The 14,575-nt window shown below is 47.3% G+C and overlaps 1 protein-coding gene across 1 annotated transcript in view; it reads right to left on the bottom strand.

Annotated features, from left to right (window-relative positions):
* Positions 1-7,135, bottom strand: part of LOC119394255 (uncharacterized) — a 114,169-nt gene extending 107,034 nt beyond the window's left edge. The window contains exon 1 of the mRNA XM_049416040.1: positions 7,111-7,135. The gene's annotated coding sequence lies outside the window, so the exon portion shown is untranslated. The remainder of the gene's footprint in view (positions 1-7,110) is intronic.
* Positions 7,136-14,575: the final 7,440 nt, after the last annotated feature.

The raw sequence follows: 14,575 nt of genomic DNA, 5'->3' as shown, positions 1-14,575 counted from the left end.
ATCTCGTCGGAGTAATGTCGATTAGAGGCGGGAAGGTCCGCGTTGCGTGAACACGTGATAAACACAGTGGACAGGAACAATGCCACGCGAGGAATAGGGTTCCTTCCCCTTGGGAACTTCCTAGGAAACTCATTACCGAGAACTCCACTGAACCGTGACGGAATGCGAGTTGATTAGAAGGAGTAGGAAAGATAAGGACCTATCGGCGATAAGTGAACGAAATACACACTCTAATACGCACAATTCGCGCACAAAGTGTGCGGACACTTCTCATTCGACAATGAGTGAAAGCGGCCTAAAAGAACACGCGGAGCGGTGCCTTGTCATCAGGCATTGCGGGCAACGCCAGCAGTTGACGCTGGACAGGAAAATCATTGTATCCTGTCTGCAGTGCTCCCTTCTCTAGCGTTGTCACAAGACGCTGCCTGTGTGCTTCCCAAAGCGGCCAATTTATCAGAGTCATCTAGAAGCGGGCTGCCCTGTAACTGCTTGGGGCGTCTTCGCGCGGCGTCGTCTTCTACCTATAGCACTGACAGGACATGCCGTCGGCGTGCGAGCATCAAGAGTGGCCATACAGCATCCCAACGCGGCACGCCCCCTTCCTTGCTAGCGCCCAGGCAGCAGCAGCAGCAGCGCCGCTGGCGGCGTTTTGTTCCGGAGGGTGGTGACAGGAAGTGAGAGATGAGAGGGTGGTGGTTGTGTTGTGTTGGCGGGGCCTAGCTGCTTCGGGACGTTGCTGTTGTCGTCGCAGTACCGCGTAACTCACGAAGGTTGGTCGAGATAACGAGGCGCACGTGTACTACGTGCTCTCTTTACCTTCCTATCGGGCAAACACACCTGGCTTAGGCCTCGTGAGGCCAGCAACAAGAAAGAATGCTGCGCTCGAACCCATGGGTGCAGCAGGTTTTTCTTCTCGCTTCCATGGCTGGCTGGGCGGCAGCAGTGCGGCATTGTGCCGTGTGTTGTTGCTGCTACTGCAGCTTGGCAGCCAAGGCAATTGAAGAATGGCTCTGCTGGTTTCTACCAGCCATTTGCCTTCTTCTCCTTCAGGTACCACGTCTGTTTCCATTCTCTTCGAGAGCACCTCCACACTTTCCTGCTCGCCAGCCTTAAACCCTTCCGTGCAACTGACCCAAAGCCTCGTTCTTTTCGCCTGCTGGCCCATTCTGCACTCTTCAAAGATTGTTTTATCGCTCCTTTCGCAGCTTTTCTCTGCCTTTCTTTGTCCTAAATGAAGAAAGAGGCCGTTTTGTTCCGCAGCGTTCTCGTTTTTTTTTTTTTCGACTGTCTTGTGCGTCCACTGCGACACATTCTTCGTTGCAGAATTGTGGATGCATTGTTTTGGCGACAGATTCTTTTTTTTAGCTCGGTAGAACGAAAAGGGAAGGCACCTGTCCCTCTCTCTTTCTCCTCGCCCTCGATTTAGTGTCCCCGCTGCCTCTTTTCCCCTTCGGGAGTTCCGGCATTCTACATCGGTTTCCTCCCTTTCGCAGGTCATTCGCTCTTTGGTCCCAAATTTTTTGCCGGCTAGCTTTGACCCACGGGAGGGTTGGGGGGGGGGGGGGGGGTGAAGGCTTTTCCATTGTCCGCCGCTGTTCACGTCCCACTGCATCGCAACCCCTCGGGGCTTTTGTTGTCACAGACGGCGCGTCTAATTCATTGGAAGTCGTCCGAAGCGATTGCTTTGAGATCTTTGCTTTTACCCCTCCTATTAACGAAGCACCAATGTGGGTCTGATATACGGCTTTGTCCTCTGGACTTTGAAATGGTCTGCGGTACACCTTGTACGGCAACATTCGCTTAGATAGTCAGGACGCCGTCTTCCTAGGTGGTATTGCATTACTGAAATGAGAATAATTAGCGATTCATTCCATGGCTGTCGTTGTTGATTCCCATCCACTTTATGTTCGTGAGTGACTTATTGGAATTACTGTGCAATACATAAGGGACCAGCGTGTTAAGTTGGCCCGCGCTTGTGTCGTTCTCCTTACTTACGGAAGTACTCAAGATAATGAAACTTCACGGCCGGCACACAGCTCTCTAGAAGAATGCGCGCTGCCAACCTAAGCAGTAATCAAAGAGAAGGTACCTATGTACAAGCAGCGTGCTTCCGCAATGCGACTTCAAGTGGCATAACATGACGGCAACGCCACGTCGCATGTAGCCTCATGCAGTCTTTTCTTTGCCTTCTACAATGAGCACTTTCTGAAATTAGTTTCCATTCATGCTTCCGTCGCTTAGGAGTACAGTGAACCGCGCTAGCTGGTACTGGTTCATTATGTTGCAACATGAGAAGAACGAGGAAGAAGCTGAGACACACACGCGGCGGGACACAGCGCTATAAATTGGGGTTTTTTTGTTCAAAAGCTTGTTTAGAGAATTCCAGCGTAAAATACTAAAAAAAAAAACGGCAGGAAGTGGAAGATGGAAGCTGCGATGAAACAATTCGTAAACAGGGGGTGGGTGCTCGAGCTGATGTTTCGACAAGTGGACTTGTCTTCTTCAAGGCTGCAACTCACGGCCGAACTCAGTTTCAGCTTTGAAGAAGACAAGTCCACTTGTCGAAACGTCGGCTCGAGCACTCACCCCCTGTTTACGAATTTTTTCAGCGTAATATACTGTCATTCTATGCTGATGATTTCCTTTGCAGTAACTGCTTACAGAGCTGTTACCGAGTTCTTAAAAGAGTAGGCAATGATGGTTTGTCCGCGTTACGCTGCTTTTTGCTATTCAATAGCTGTGTAGTACCCGAAAACCCGCCTCGTTCCAGAAAGCATGGCAGAGAGAGACCCTCGGCAACCGCAGTACATATAATGCGTGCCCTGAGAATTTCTGGCCCTAATATCATCATAAAGGTTCATGTACTCTTTCAACATACTGCTAGTGACAGTGTAACGTTCTGCGCTCACTTTGGGATACATGTTACGTTAGTAAGTCTTATTTTAGTTCTTTATTTTTAGCTTAGCTTCTATTTCCTCATCACTTCCTGCGTCAAGCCAACCATTCAATTGGGGCATAATAGACCTTTTATTCAGGAGGCCACAGAAATGCTCGTAAACCACATCTTTATAGACTGACATATAGTATAGAGAGCCTATCAATAATTATTGTGTTTAGCGCACGTGAATGTGCCACGCAAATAGAGTGAGTGAGGGAAAGGAGTATTGGACTGTAATTTCCGAAAGACGTGCTCTTAAATGCGTGCTCTGCGTGACTAAAGAACGTTACCTAAATTGCATACAAAGCTGACGTTTGTTGCGTATTTAACGCTGCTGGAGGCCAGGTTCTGTTATATTAAAGGGCGTTTAATAACGTGACGAAAGCAATATACGTCAGCAAATCACGTCCACTTCAGCATAACTGCTTGACTAGATTATTCTATTACCGAGGGCAGTCGTAATGCGTATTCCTAGTAACGACTATAGCTGGTTTTAAAAAAACAAGTCATTTCACATCATGGCAACGAGTGGCACCATGCAGCTGATCAATAAAAGTTACAATAAGCGCTCTTTACTGTTTTTTTTTTCTGGCTGTTTTTTAACTGCGCGCCGGTGCGTGAATATCCTGCTCTTTACAAAGAATATTTATTCCCGGATACTTTTTTCCCCAGGTCATAGATAATCAAATGCTGTTGGAAAATGGTACTCCGTTGACGCTTACTTTATAACCTAATGACACTTTGTCGCAAGACAAATTGAAAATCTCTGAGATTCTAAAAAAGTCACAGTTTCGCCGCCAGGGCGAAGCAATGAATGCGATAGCAAGAAACTAATGCTATACGAAGTGAGGCTCGCCAATGGATACTCTCAGTTTGAACAGCGCTCCTGTTGCAAAGGCGGCCGAAGCAGCGAATAAAACTAGCGTGCTTCAAGTGTCGAGCTGTGACACTTGATAGTTCGCGCTCATCTTCTGTTTGTTCGTTTAGCGGCGTCCCTTGAGCTCGAGTGACTTTCGTACGCTCCGTAACATGAGCGCGGACATCACGGTGAAAGCTCGAAACATCCCTCTTTCCCTCACCACGAGAAAACCGCGCGAGCAGACAGCGGAAGGGCAAGGATCTCCCCAGGGTGTCGGAACGGAACGAAAACCGAAAACGAAAAACGAAAAAGAAACGATATTTTCGACCGGAACGAAAACGTAACCGAAACATTATCTATTATTTCGTTCCGGAGTGAAACCGAAATTTTTTCAATCGTTTTTTCAACGAGAAAACTTCCCAATCCGGAGCAGCTGAACTCATGCATTGTGAGCATATCTCAGGGTGGAGTATTAGCGCGCACCTCAGGCAGGAATTTCGAAGCAAATATATGCTGAAATTGTGCGAAAAACAAAAACAGTGGCAACCAGAGATGTTTATATTAACGCAAGTGGACTTTTGCGTGCCTGTCACGTAGGCCAGCGTAGAGAGGGCATTGTCGGCGCTGAAGTTTGTTTCAGCGAACGCTGTTATGTGGTCACAACACCTGATTTTGGCGCCATAGTTGTCCGCCGCCGCCAGTGTCCGTGACCGGTATTGCGTGATATAAGAAAAAATTAAATGAGAAACAAATTTCTAGGATCGGATAGGATTTCAACCCGCGCCCTCTGTGTGGCAGTCGGCTCTTCCATCACAGTGCCACGCTGGTGCTTGTAATTCCTTCGCAAAAAGACTCTATACAGACGTCATGTCGGGCAAGGAATCGTGTTAATATATGTAATATGGCGTGGCAGAAGAGGAAAATAACAAGCAGTCATCACACAATGCTAATAGCGCAAAGAGTGTGTTGTTTAATGCTTCCCACCAGTGTTGCGGAGTTGCCCCATCAGAATTGGAATGACTCCGTAATCATTCCACATTTTCGCGACCCCGCAATGGAATGGGGAAAACGCTTGGAGGAACACAATGGAAATGGAATTAAGCGCCTTTTGCGCGGAATGGAATGGGAACGGAATTACGTCTTTTTTCGAAAATAGAGCACGTTTTCGTCTACGTGCTGTTTTTCAAGCTTAAAAAATTTTTAAGTCAGAGCCTCGAAATTAACAATAAAGCAGTATTTTTGAAATAGCTTGGCTATTTACAAGCACGGTAAATTTATAAGCAACGCGCCTACTACAAACCGAGGCATAAGTTAGTGTACAAACAAATGCATTATCGCAGCAGATACTGAAGGGAGAAACAAACTACACCGGCGCGTTGGTTTGCATTGATACCCCCACACGAAAGTCGCGAATACTCTAGGCACAGCCTGATCTTTATCTCACGAGCAGTTTAGTACCTGACACACGTAAATAACCTCTGCGACAAGGAAGGCATTGCATACCTGCGCACAGGCTAGCACAAAAAGTTCTCCTCACCCCATCCATGCTTGCGAGGCGCGCTTGACAAGCGTGAGTGCTGACGAGCATTGCGGTCCAGTGTTCCGTATTCGATACAAAGGCACAAGGTGCCCGAGTGGTGTTAATCAAACCTTAGTTTTCTCCATATTCACGACCGCTCCAGACGCGTGGCAAAACTGCTTAGTCTTCTTGAATAATGCTTGTGTCAGCAAAAAAAATACGCTATGTCGTCATTTTAGCATTAACACATTTAAGCATAAACAATATTAAAACACCACAATTCGTTCAAACATGCTGACCATGCAAATACTAAGTTTTTTCATTCCGAGGAATTGAAAGGAATGGAATTTCGGCAAGTTCTAATTCCCCGCAGTGGAATTGAAATGGAATGGAGACGCCCATTCCGCAACACTGCTTCCCACCCACTGTAAAGTGCCCAGCCATAATACTTCATCATCATCAGCCACAGCACAAAGTGCAGATAATGCCTTACAGATGAGTGCGTACCACGAGACTCAGAAGAATGAAGAAAAATGGCATAGTGGGAACTTCTCTACTTCAGCAAAATTGAGATGATTTATGGCGTAGTAGGTACCTTGCATGTGTCGTTGTATTATTGCCCCAAGAGACTCTCCAAAGGGCTCTACAAAGTCTGCCCTTCCAGTTTCGTTGTGACTGTGCTGCGTGTTCCGCGCAGGCCTGGCGATCTTTTTATCAGAATAGCGGTCTCGCACATCAGAGAGAACGCTAAATGACGTGCTGCTTCTGAGGTCGTGCTCACTCCCTTGACACAAAGCATTGAGCCCACTAAAAAATTCGTATTTGTCGTATGAGAAAATAAATAATATGACTTTGAAATTACTACTGGTTTGGGCTGGTTGGTAGGAATACGTGGTACAGTTACTTCCGCTCCTCTGAAGAACGTGTTTTACCCTTGTCCCACTTTCCTAAGAGGAGGGCAAGTAACTACATCACAAATCCAATGTTCTTTATGATTACCCTAACTTCAAATTAAAAAAACCGTTACGAACCGTTACGGAACATTTTTTTTTCGTTCCGGAACAGAAACGGAACGGAACCTTTTGCGGTGGAACGAAACTAAAACCGAAACGAAAAACATTTCGTTCCGACACCCTGGTTCTGCCTGTGCAAATATAAGAAGAAGCGAGCGAGCTAGTCGATGAATTTTAAATCCGCCCGTCGTGCTTCTCGCGCCATCTCGCTGGTAATGAAGAAACGCTTATAAGCGCCTGCCGTCTCTGAGTCCTGCCAGCGGTAAAGGGTGTGTATATAACGCTCGCCGTTAGCTACCTGAAGGATTTGCGCTTTCTGGCGGAGTAGTTAGCGTCACGCGCTGCGGAACGAGAGGTCGCTGGTTCGATTCCGCGCTTCGGAAGGATTTTTTCTGATTTATTTTTCTTTGGGACTTTGATATATATATATATATATATATATATATATATATATATATATACACGGTGCATGGCGACGGCGACGGCAAAATCCAGCCGAGACTGTCCATATAATTGCTATCGCAATAAAACCTGACTAGGGAGAGTATCAGAGGCTTCATACAGAGATGTTCACCTTGAACAATGTACAAAGTAAGTTGCTGACGTGGCTGTAGCCACGTCACTTTGAATTGTGGGAATTCAAGAATATGATTGAGTAAGGATGCTGGTAGGATCAATTTCACTTGTAGATAAGTGTTCACATTATTGTCTTCGCTTTAGTTTAGGCTCATATGCGTTCTCACACATCGTGCGTGATTTTCGAATAAAAGGAGGCACTTACCAGCAACACGCTTTGCCCTCCTTGAGTTTTTTCAGCCCAGTAGAGGTTCCTGGGAAGGAAATAAAATGTTGATTATCAGTATCGGATATAACTCAGTAAAGCTTGTTGTTGGGCTAGTTGTTCCATGTTTCGTGGAACAACAAGACGCAATACACCAAGGAAATGACGCTCTTTCCTTTTGCCTGTCTTTTCCTTGGAGTATTGCGTCTTGCTATTCCACGAAGCGTACGGTGGGGGGCCTGTTGGTAAGACATGGAAAACATAAAACTACGCCTACATACAGGACACAAGAAGGAAGATGTGGACGGGACCTGCGCTGGTCCCGTCCACATCTTCCTTCTTGTGTCCTGTATGTAGGCGTAGTTTTATGTTTTACATATTCCACGAAGTCTCGGGATATTATGCTTACTTATCACTTCTGCTGTCGTGGCTGTAAAAAAAATACATTCGATAACAATTCCAAACACGAACACCAGGCATGTTCCCGCGACATATGTTGAAACGCTGAGCTCCGAATTCCCAACGATGGTCGTGTGTAGTGTTTATCGGCGGAAAGGGTTTGTTAAACACAAGTACTGCGCGATCATGACAACTGTCGTATTACTAGTTAAAAAGAAAACCTAACGAGTAAAATTTATTTAAAACTAGGACATCTGTGACTTCCTGGCCTAACATCGACCTATATGTGAAGCGTCCCTCTCCATATAGATAAGATTATGAATAGCCAACAATGCATTATCCTGAGATAAACGATTCTGCTTGAAGCTCTCGATTACTTAATGACTGGCGTCTGTTTCATTTGAAAGCAAACTCGCATATATTGAGTAAGAAAAGTAAACGTGCTGAATATATACGAGTGAATGGCATAAACAGCTGGCATGAGGGTTGTGTTATTTTATTGATGTCGAGTATAGAAAGAAGAAGGCGTCACCTATAGAAAAATGTCTAGTCGGCTATTTTCGCGTTCATTTTTCTGTGCCTTTTCCCTTCTCAAGGTGTCTTTAGAAGATGCCTTCATTTCCGGGATAGGCATTGGGACGATAGAAGATGAAAAGCCTTGCTTTCCTTCAACGTGAAAAAAAAAAAAACAGAGAAGATCGTGCGTACTAGGAGGAGACACCGCTCAGCGGGAGGCTATGGTGGCTTGGTAGAGCATCGAGTCATCGACAGACGCTTTCACGGCAACAACAAAACGGTGCACGGACTCTCTCCGAACAAAACTGTGCGTCAAGACGCTGTGACAGCGGACTCCACCCGCAGGCGCTGAAATGATGGGAGAGACATCCCGTCTCTATAGCGTCACCCCCTCCTCCTCCCCTAGCGCTCAAGCATTCGCTCTTCTATACCGGCTTTCACCTCGAAGCAGGCTAACCTTCGGGCCTCCGGTTCTTGATCTAAGACCTCGGTTTGAAAGTGAAGCAATAATTCAGCAGCGCCGGCGTCCTTGCACTGCTTTCTTTTTTTCACCCTCTCCGCCACAATTTCTGCTCTCGTCATTTCCGCTTCCGCTGTCCGCCGCAATCCTTTCTGCGCGACCGCGAAAATGATGGAGAAGTAGCCCTCCTCCGACGTGCAGACCGCCGGCATCTTCCTGCGGCTATGCCAGCCACGCTGCTCCCCTTCCTGGGGGTGCCTCACGCAGCCTAGTGGCCCCGGCGTCGACGGCAGCATGCCGATCAAACATAAAGACCGGCAGCAGAGGCACCCCGCTTCCCCTTTCTCGGCTGTCCTCCTCAGTGCCGAGCAGCTCTGCACGCTTCACGCGGTGCCGACTTCGCTAGACATTCATAACGCCCCTCTAGCGCCGCTCGGTACCGCGGAAATTCTTGTGCGACTGCTCCTCGTAGGGCATTTTGCTTGTTTTATTTATCCCCTCCCTTTCTCCGCGTTGTTTTTGTTTCGCCCACGTTTTTTTTCTTACTCGCCAACAAAATCCTGTCCTCTTTTCTCGCTTCCTCTTATCTACGCTGCTTGTTCTATTTCATATTTCTGTCCCGTGTACACTCTCTCACCTTGTCTCCTGCTTCCGTTCCGTTCTGCTTCTCCAGCGCTCTCGCCCGCCCATTCCTCAAACTCCCTCTCCGCGATGGCCAGCAGCGTCGGAACTCGGGGATGGTTTCCTTTCTTTTCACAGGAAAGCCGTGTTCTTTTTTATTCTCTGGCAGGATTTCTCCTTGCGGGATAATGTGCGGACGCGAGGGGTCATTTATCTGCGGCTGGAGGTGGCGTGACTGAAGGCCGCGCCAGAATAAAAGTGCTGTGTGTGCGCGGAGGCTCCTTTTGCCCGTGGTACTCTCTTTCTTTTTTTTTCCTTGCTCTCCGGCTAATCGACCGTCTTATGAGTGTGCAGGTGAACTGTCCGTCTCCTCGTCAGCCCCGCGGCTTTTGTTGATTACCGAGTAAACTGAGATTAAGGAGAGAACGCCTCTTGACAGATTGTTCCTTCCACTCCTTTAGCTGTTATCCTATGTACAGCATTTGGTAGAAGTGCTAAACTTGCGCGTTTGTGCTTGTGCATATATGTCCCGCTTTCCCGGCGTGTTTTTTATTTTTTTTTAAGGCGAAAGACTTTGACGCCTCATGAACAGCGAACAGTGACACTCGGCGGCGTCGGCGTCAACACGAGTGATGCGAAAAAAATCATCGTGTGTTGACGTAACATCATCACAACATCATGACGTCACGCTTCGGCAAACTTTGTGACGTCATCATGGTGCTACTCTGACGTCCTATAACGTGCCACCACATGATGACATCATCGCATGACGTCCTTGCTTTGTGAAAGGTGGCCCGATCCCGGAGGCACTGGAAAATAACCTGAGATGCAAAAAGCTTCTAATGCCTCATATACCGGAAGCAGTGCAAAACCACGTTGGGCGCAGGAAGCCTTCAGAAAGGAGGGGGGGGGGATACTAATGCATAGGGGACCGTATGAACTGTTTTTAATGACTCTGTGTTTATACGAATTACCTTTCACGAACTCCATACATGTCATACGGCACCACGAAGGTCGGTGCCATCGCAGCCATGGAGTTATGTAAACGTACTCCGTCATAGCTCGGTGGAGCCGTGTTCTTCCGTAACGCTTCTGGAATGTGAGAATATTCCGCAACAAATATTACCACATTTCCATTTGAATTCGACAGTGCGATTACAAAACGCTGTTTCCCGGCGAAATTTCCACACTAGCGCAACCGTGGTGTAAGTTGATATGCGATGGTGTTCCTGAATTGAGACAATCCGTCTTCCTTAATGAGCGTAGAGGATGAGTGCGCACATTTAGATCGCATGATTAAACCCACAAAGAGGGACGGAGCGCCAGCCACAAATCATTCGCACTGAACACACATCTGTTTTTTTTTTTTTTTTACCAGCTTCCATTTGAGAAGTCGCGAAACCGAAACCACGCATATTACGTTGGTGGGTTATCTTCAGCCTTACATATGTGATTGCGTAATTAATGTATATTAAATATGAAACAAGTTGCATGTTACCATTGCACTACGAAGAGTTCACCGCGGAGTTTTACTTTGTATGTCATAGCAAATGGTATACACTTTGAAACTTTGAGGCAAGAGCTCAAATTACTCTCATTCATATTTCAACGACTATAATGAAGCGTGTCTCGATGTAACAGTCTTTTGATTACAATCATGTTTTTTTTTGTGTGTCCCGCACACTTCGAGAGAGACGCTCAAATTCGCGGACACCAGAGCCCCTCGATGTCAAGTTATCGGGTGCATCAAGTCACGTTGCGACGAGTGCAGTGAATGAATATGCATCGGGTGTCACACGCGCTAACGAGCACCACTTCGTAGTCTGCTAACGGCCGGCGGCCACTGCTCTCCTGTCCAGCGCGTGTGCAAACACGGTGTCCTGCCGAGCTAGAGACGGAGACTCTGCTGAACGAAAACGCGTGAGGCTCCACCCGTAAACGAGGTGTAATTCGCAGTCCCTCTCTCTCGCTCTCTCCTTCTGTGTACTTAAAAAAAAATCTCTCGCCGGAAGAGTTGAGGACAAGGCAGTAATTGCGAAATCAAATATTCGAGAGTTCTAGACTGTCCTTAAATGAACTGTACTTCACGTAATAGAGGGAAACCGGAGATGTTTTCGTGAGCGGTCGCAGTAGTGGCGCCGTATTGGGGTACACTGTTTCATCAAAAACTGCTTAGAAATGTTATTAGAGGTGCGTAGAATATCTACTAGTGAGCTTTTTATGTGAAGGAGCGAACTAGTAATGAACGTAATGTTTTTTTTGTTTGTTTTTTACTAGAACACTCTCGTAACATGTTGTGGTTTGAAAGTGCATTGCAGAGTGTCGTCGTGAACGTTGTAACTGCATTCATCACCTGGTAACGCCTGTACTCCGTAAAGAGTAACCACTGACGGACGAGTTAGAACTGCATGTTGAGGAATATGCGGAATGTCGTCTACGCACAGCAAAGGTGTGGCTGTGTCTGGCCGAAATTCAGTAACTCGTGCGCGAAATAGGGAAGTGAATTGCTGGCTGAGCAGGACGACTGAGTAGGCCCGACCATTTAATTGTTTCCTAATTGCTCCGAAAGTTGTATGCACAAGAATTTATGCGGTCACTTCTTCATTCCAGCCAACCTCTTTGTGCGCTGCACAGTCTTTACTACTCCTATTTTCATTACTCTGGCCATATGTAATTCTTATATTTTTATCCACTTCATCTTGAGCGGGGGCCGTTCCACTTTTGGTCGTGTCTTCCAGCTCGCTCACTGCGCCATTTTTTCGTGTACCTAATCGTAGGTTTCTGCCACTCCGAGCCCGTCTGAAATTTGACCTCGTAAACGGACACCGTCAAGCGCGAACTTCAAACATCCGAATGAAAAACGAGACGCGTAACACAACACCGAATATAAGTAAGACACACTCGGCATATCGCCGCGACGTGATCAACGGCTCATGTTGCTCGGTTCATGCATGCGCTCGTGCGTACATGAATCTGCTTTCTTCGTTCAGCTCACGCACTGCTGTTCTCTTTCTGGTACTTTAGCCACTCAGCATAGTGCCGCACTGCATACAAAACAGCGGTGGTAACGTTTTGAACCTCCTGCGCACAAACGAAGATGAAGAAAATTGTGCGAAACGAATAAATTATTAAGTCTAGAAACAAAGTGTCAGTGGCGGGTGAGGAACGAATCAAACCAAGGATGTGGTCACCGCGTACTTCCTTTCTCTGACCCGCCCAATTTCGCGCTGCGCTTTCCCGAAATGGTCAGCGCGGGTTTGTCCTGTTTTCTGTGATTGATGACGCTATGTGTGTGAGACTCGTGTTAATATGTATAACATGGAACAGAAAAGAAAGTTAGCGTTTTAGGGGCGAAGCTCCTTAAGGCGGCACCCGTTCGTCCCTCGTAGTCGTCGTCGTCGTAGTAGTAGTAGTAGTCGTAGTCCGTAACAAGTCTTACGCTTTGACCTCCAAGGTGGTGCCGGTGGGAGATTTTTCCTGTGCGTTGTTGAACAATAAAAAATTCGCAGCGTGCGCGTTAACTAAAAGCCGAATTCTTCTGTCTCTCATTCCCCATTAGCAGCCATTGGCATGTTCCAGTAGGAAACGTTAGTAGAAGTAGAAGTGTAAGTGTTAGCTAAAAGCCGACTTCTGTCTCTCATTCCCATTAGCAGCCATTGTTTACCTCCAAGGTAGTGCCTGGTGAGATTTCTCCTGTGCGTGATTAAACAATAAAAATTTTGTTCAAAACGCCGTTGATTGATGAAATAAACCAACGAAAGACGCCAGATGTTTTGTAAAAGCAGAACAAAAGAACGCCAGATGTTTCTAAAGCAAAACGAAAAGACGCCAGCTGCTTAACGAAAGACGCCAGATTTTTCTAAAGCAATGGTTTTCTAAACAATGAAAATTCACAGCGTACATGTAAAATTAAAGTGAGCTGCAAGTCGTCATAACTCATCGAACCTTTAGTATAAACGCGCCCGATCTCACGTCGGTGATGATGTACTGGGCAGAATTCACGGAAGATTCACGGTTTACCGATGAACCTCCGCAGCTTCGCCCACTCATCATCATTCACTCCGTGGATATGCTGTGATTTTTTTCATCTGGTCAACACGTTTTAGAGCGTGGCCCTTTGGCGCCCGTCCCTGCGTTGGGCGGCATCCCAGTTGGCGTTGTAGGCGTCGGCGTAACCAATAGAGCGAACGAGGACGAAAGAGTGCGAACGCGGAGTCTGTCGATATCACGAGCCATGAGCTATATACTGCACCTCGCTTTCTTCCTCCGTCACGCGCGCTGGTTCCTCGGTCGGAGCTCGTGCACATGCAGGGCTGGCACGTGCGCTGCGGCTGGCTTCGCTTGCCGTAACGGAGTTGTCGGCGTGTCGCTTGGTTCACGACGCCTGCAATGCACAGAGTGGTGTGCGTAGCACTCGAGCGCTGGCAGTTCCCGTGACAGGAGTTCCTGTCTTCAACTCCTGTCACGTAACACCCCCCCCCCCCCTCCATCCTCCGCTGAAATGTTATACCCCGGTCACACTGGCAAATTTAGTGTCATTTTGAGCGAGTGCACTTACGCTCACAGAGTGTCACTTCGGCGGCGCGCTGCTACACGAGAAAGAGAAGTGTGCTTTGGAAATAATGACAGTGGCAATTGGTGGTTTAGTAGCGCAACATATATTCGTTATTTTTGGCAAAGCTTGCTGTTTAATAGCGTATTATAGGCATGAACATAATTTACAATAAACTTTGCGCGCAAATAAAGTAAATATTGCAACCGCATAACATTATTGGTCATCGCGAGCTGAGACAAGGCAGTGTCATACCAAAGTCGAATCGAAAACAAAAATGGCGGACTCCCGTGCAGAAGGGACGCGTAGTGGTGACGGGCGTTTGGAGCGTGTTTTGGCAGCATTCATGTGCTCCTCCTAAAGGCGTATGAGCGCCCGCGTCTCTGCGTCGGACCACGTTGTCTTCGTGGAAGTGGCACCCGTGGCACACGCCATCGCAAAATGACTAAAGAATGACTGATCTACACAAGTGCAAGGAAGTAAACAACGCGACGAACGCGGCCATTGCACGGCATGTGCTCCCGCATAACCCTAGCGGATGCGACCCCAAACTGCCCGGGGGTGAGAGTAGTGAGGTTTATTTGTTGTAGTATGATTTCTTTGAATACATGGCAGTATTCCTAATAACGAGATCGATGGTTTAAAAATACCATGATCGCCGCATTTTGCATTACCGTATTTATTTGCGAGCCACTGCAACCGAGGCTAGACACTCCGTCGCAGCGAAGTGAGTTTGGCGAACGCACTTGCCGGCAAGTGCGCTTTGCAGCGAGTGTCACTAAGCGTTCCTGTGTGACAGCGTGCAAATGACACAAGCGGCGAAGTGCACTCCCTCAAAGTGCACTTAAGTAGCCCTGTGTGACAGGGGTATTAAATGTGGACAGCGTGCCGCTTCTTGCCGCGCGGAACACCGTCAC

The sequence above is a fragment of the Rhipicephalus sanguineus genome, chromosome 5 (genome assembly GCF_013339695.2).
Source record: "Rhipicephalus sanguineus isolate Rsan-2018 chromosome 5, BIME_Rsan_1.4, whole genome shotgun sequence".
Taxonomy (NCBI): domain Eukaryota; kingdom Metazoa; phylum Arthropoda; class Arachnida; order Ixodida; family Ixodidae; genus Rhipicephalus; species Rhipicephalus sanguineus.
This window is presented reverse-complemented; position numbering and strand designations above follow the sequence as displayed.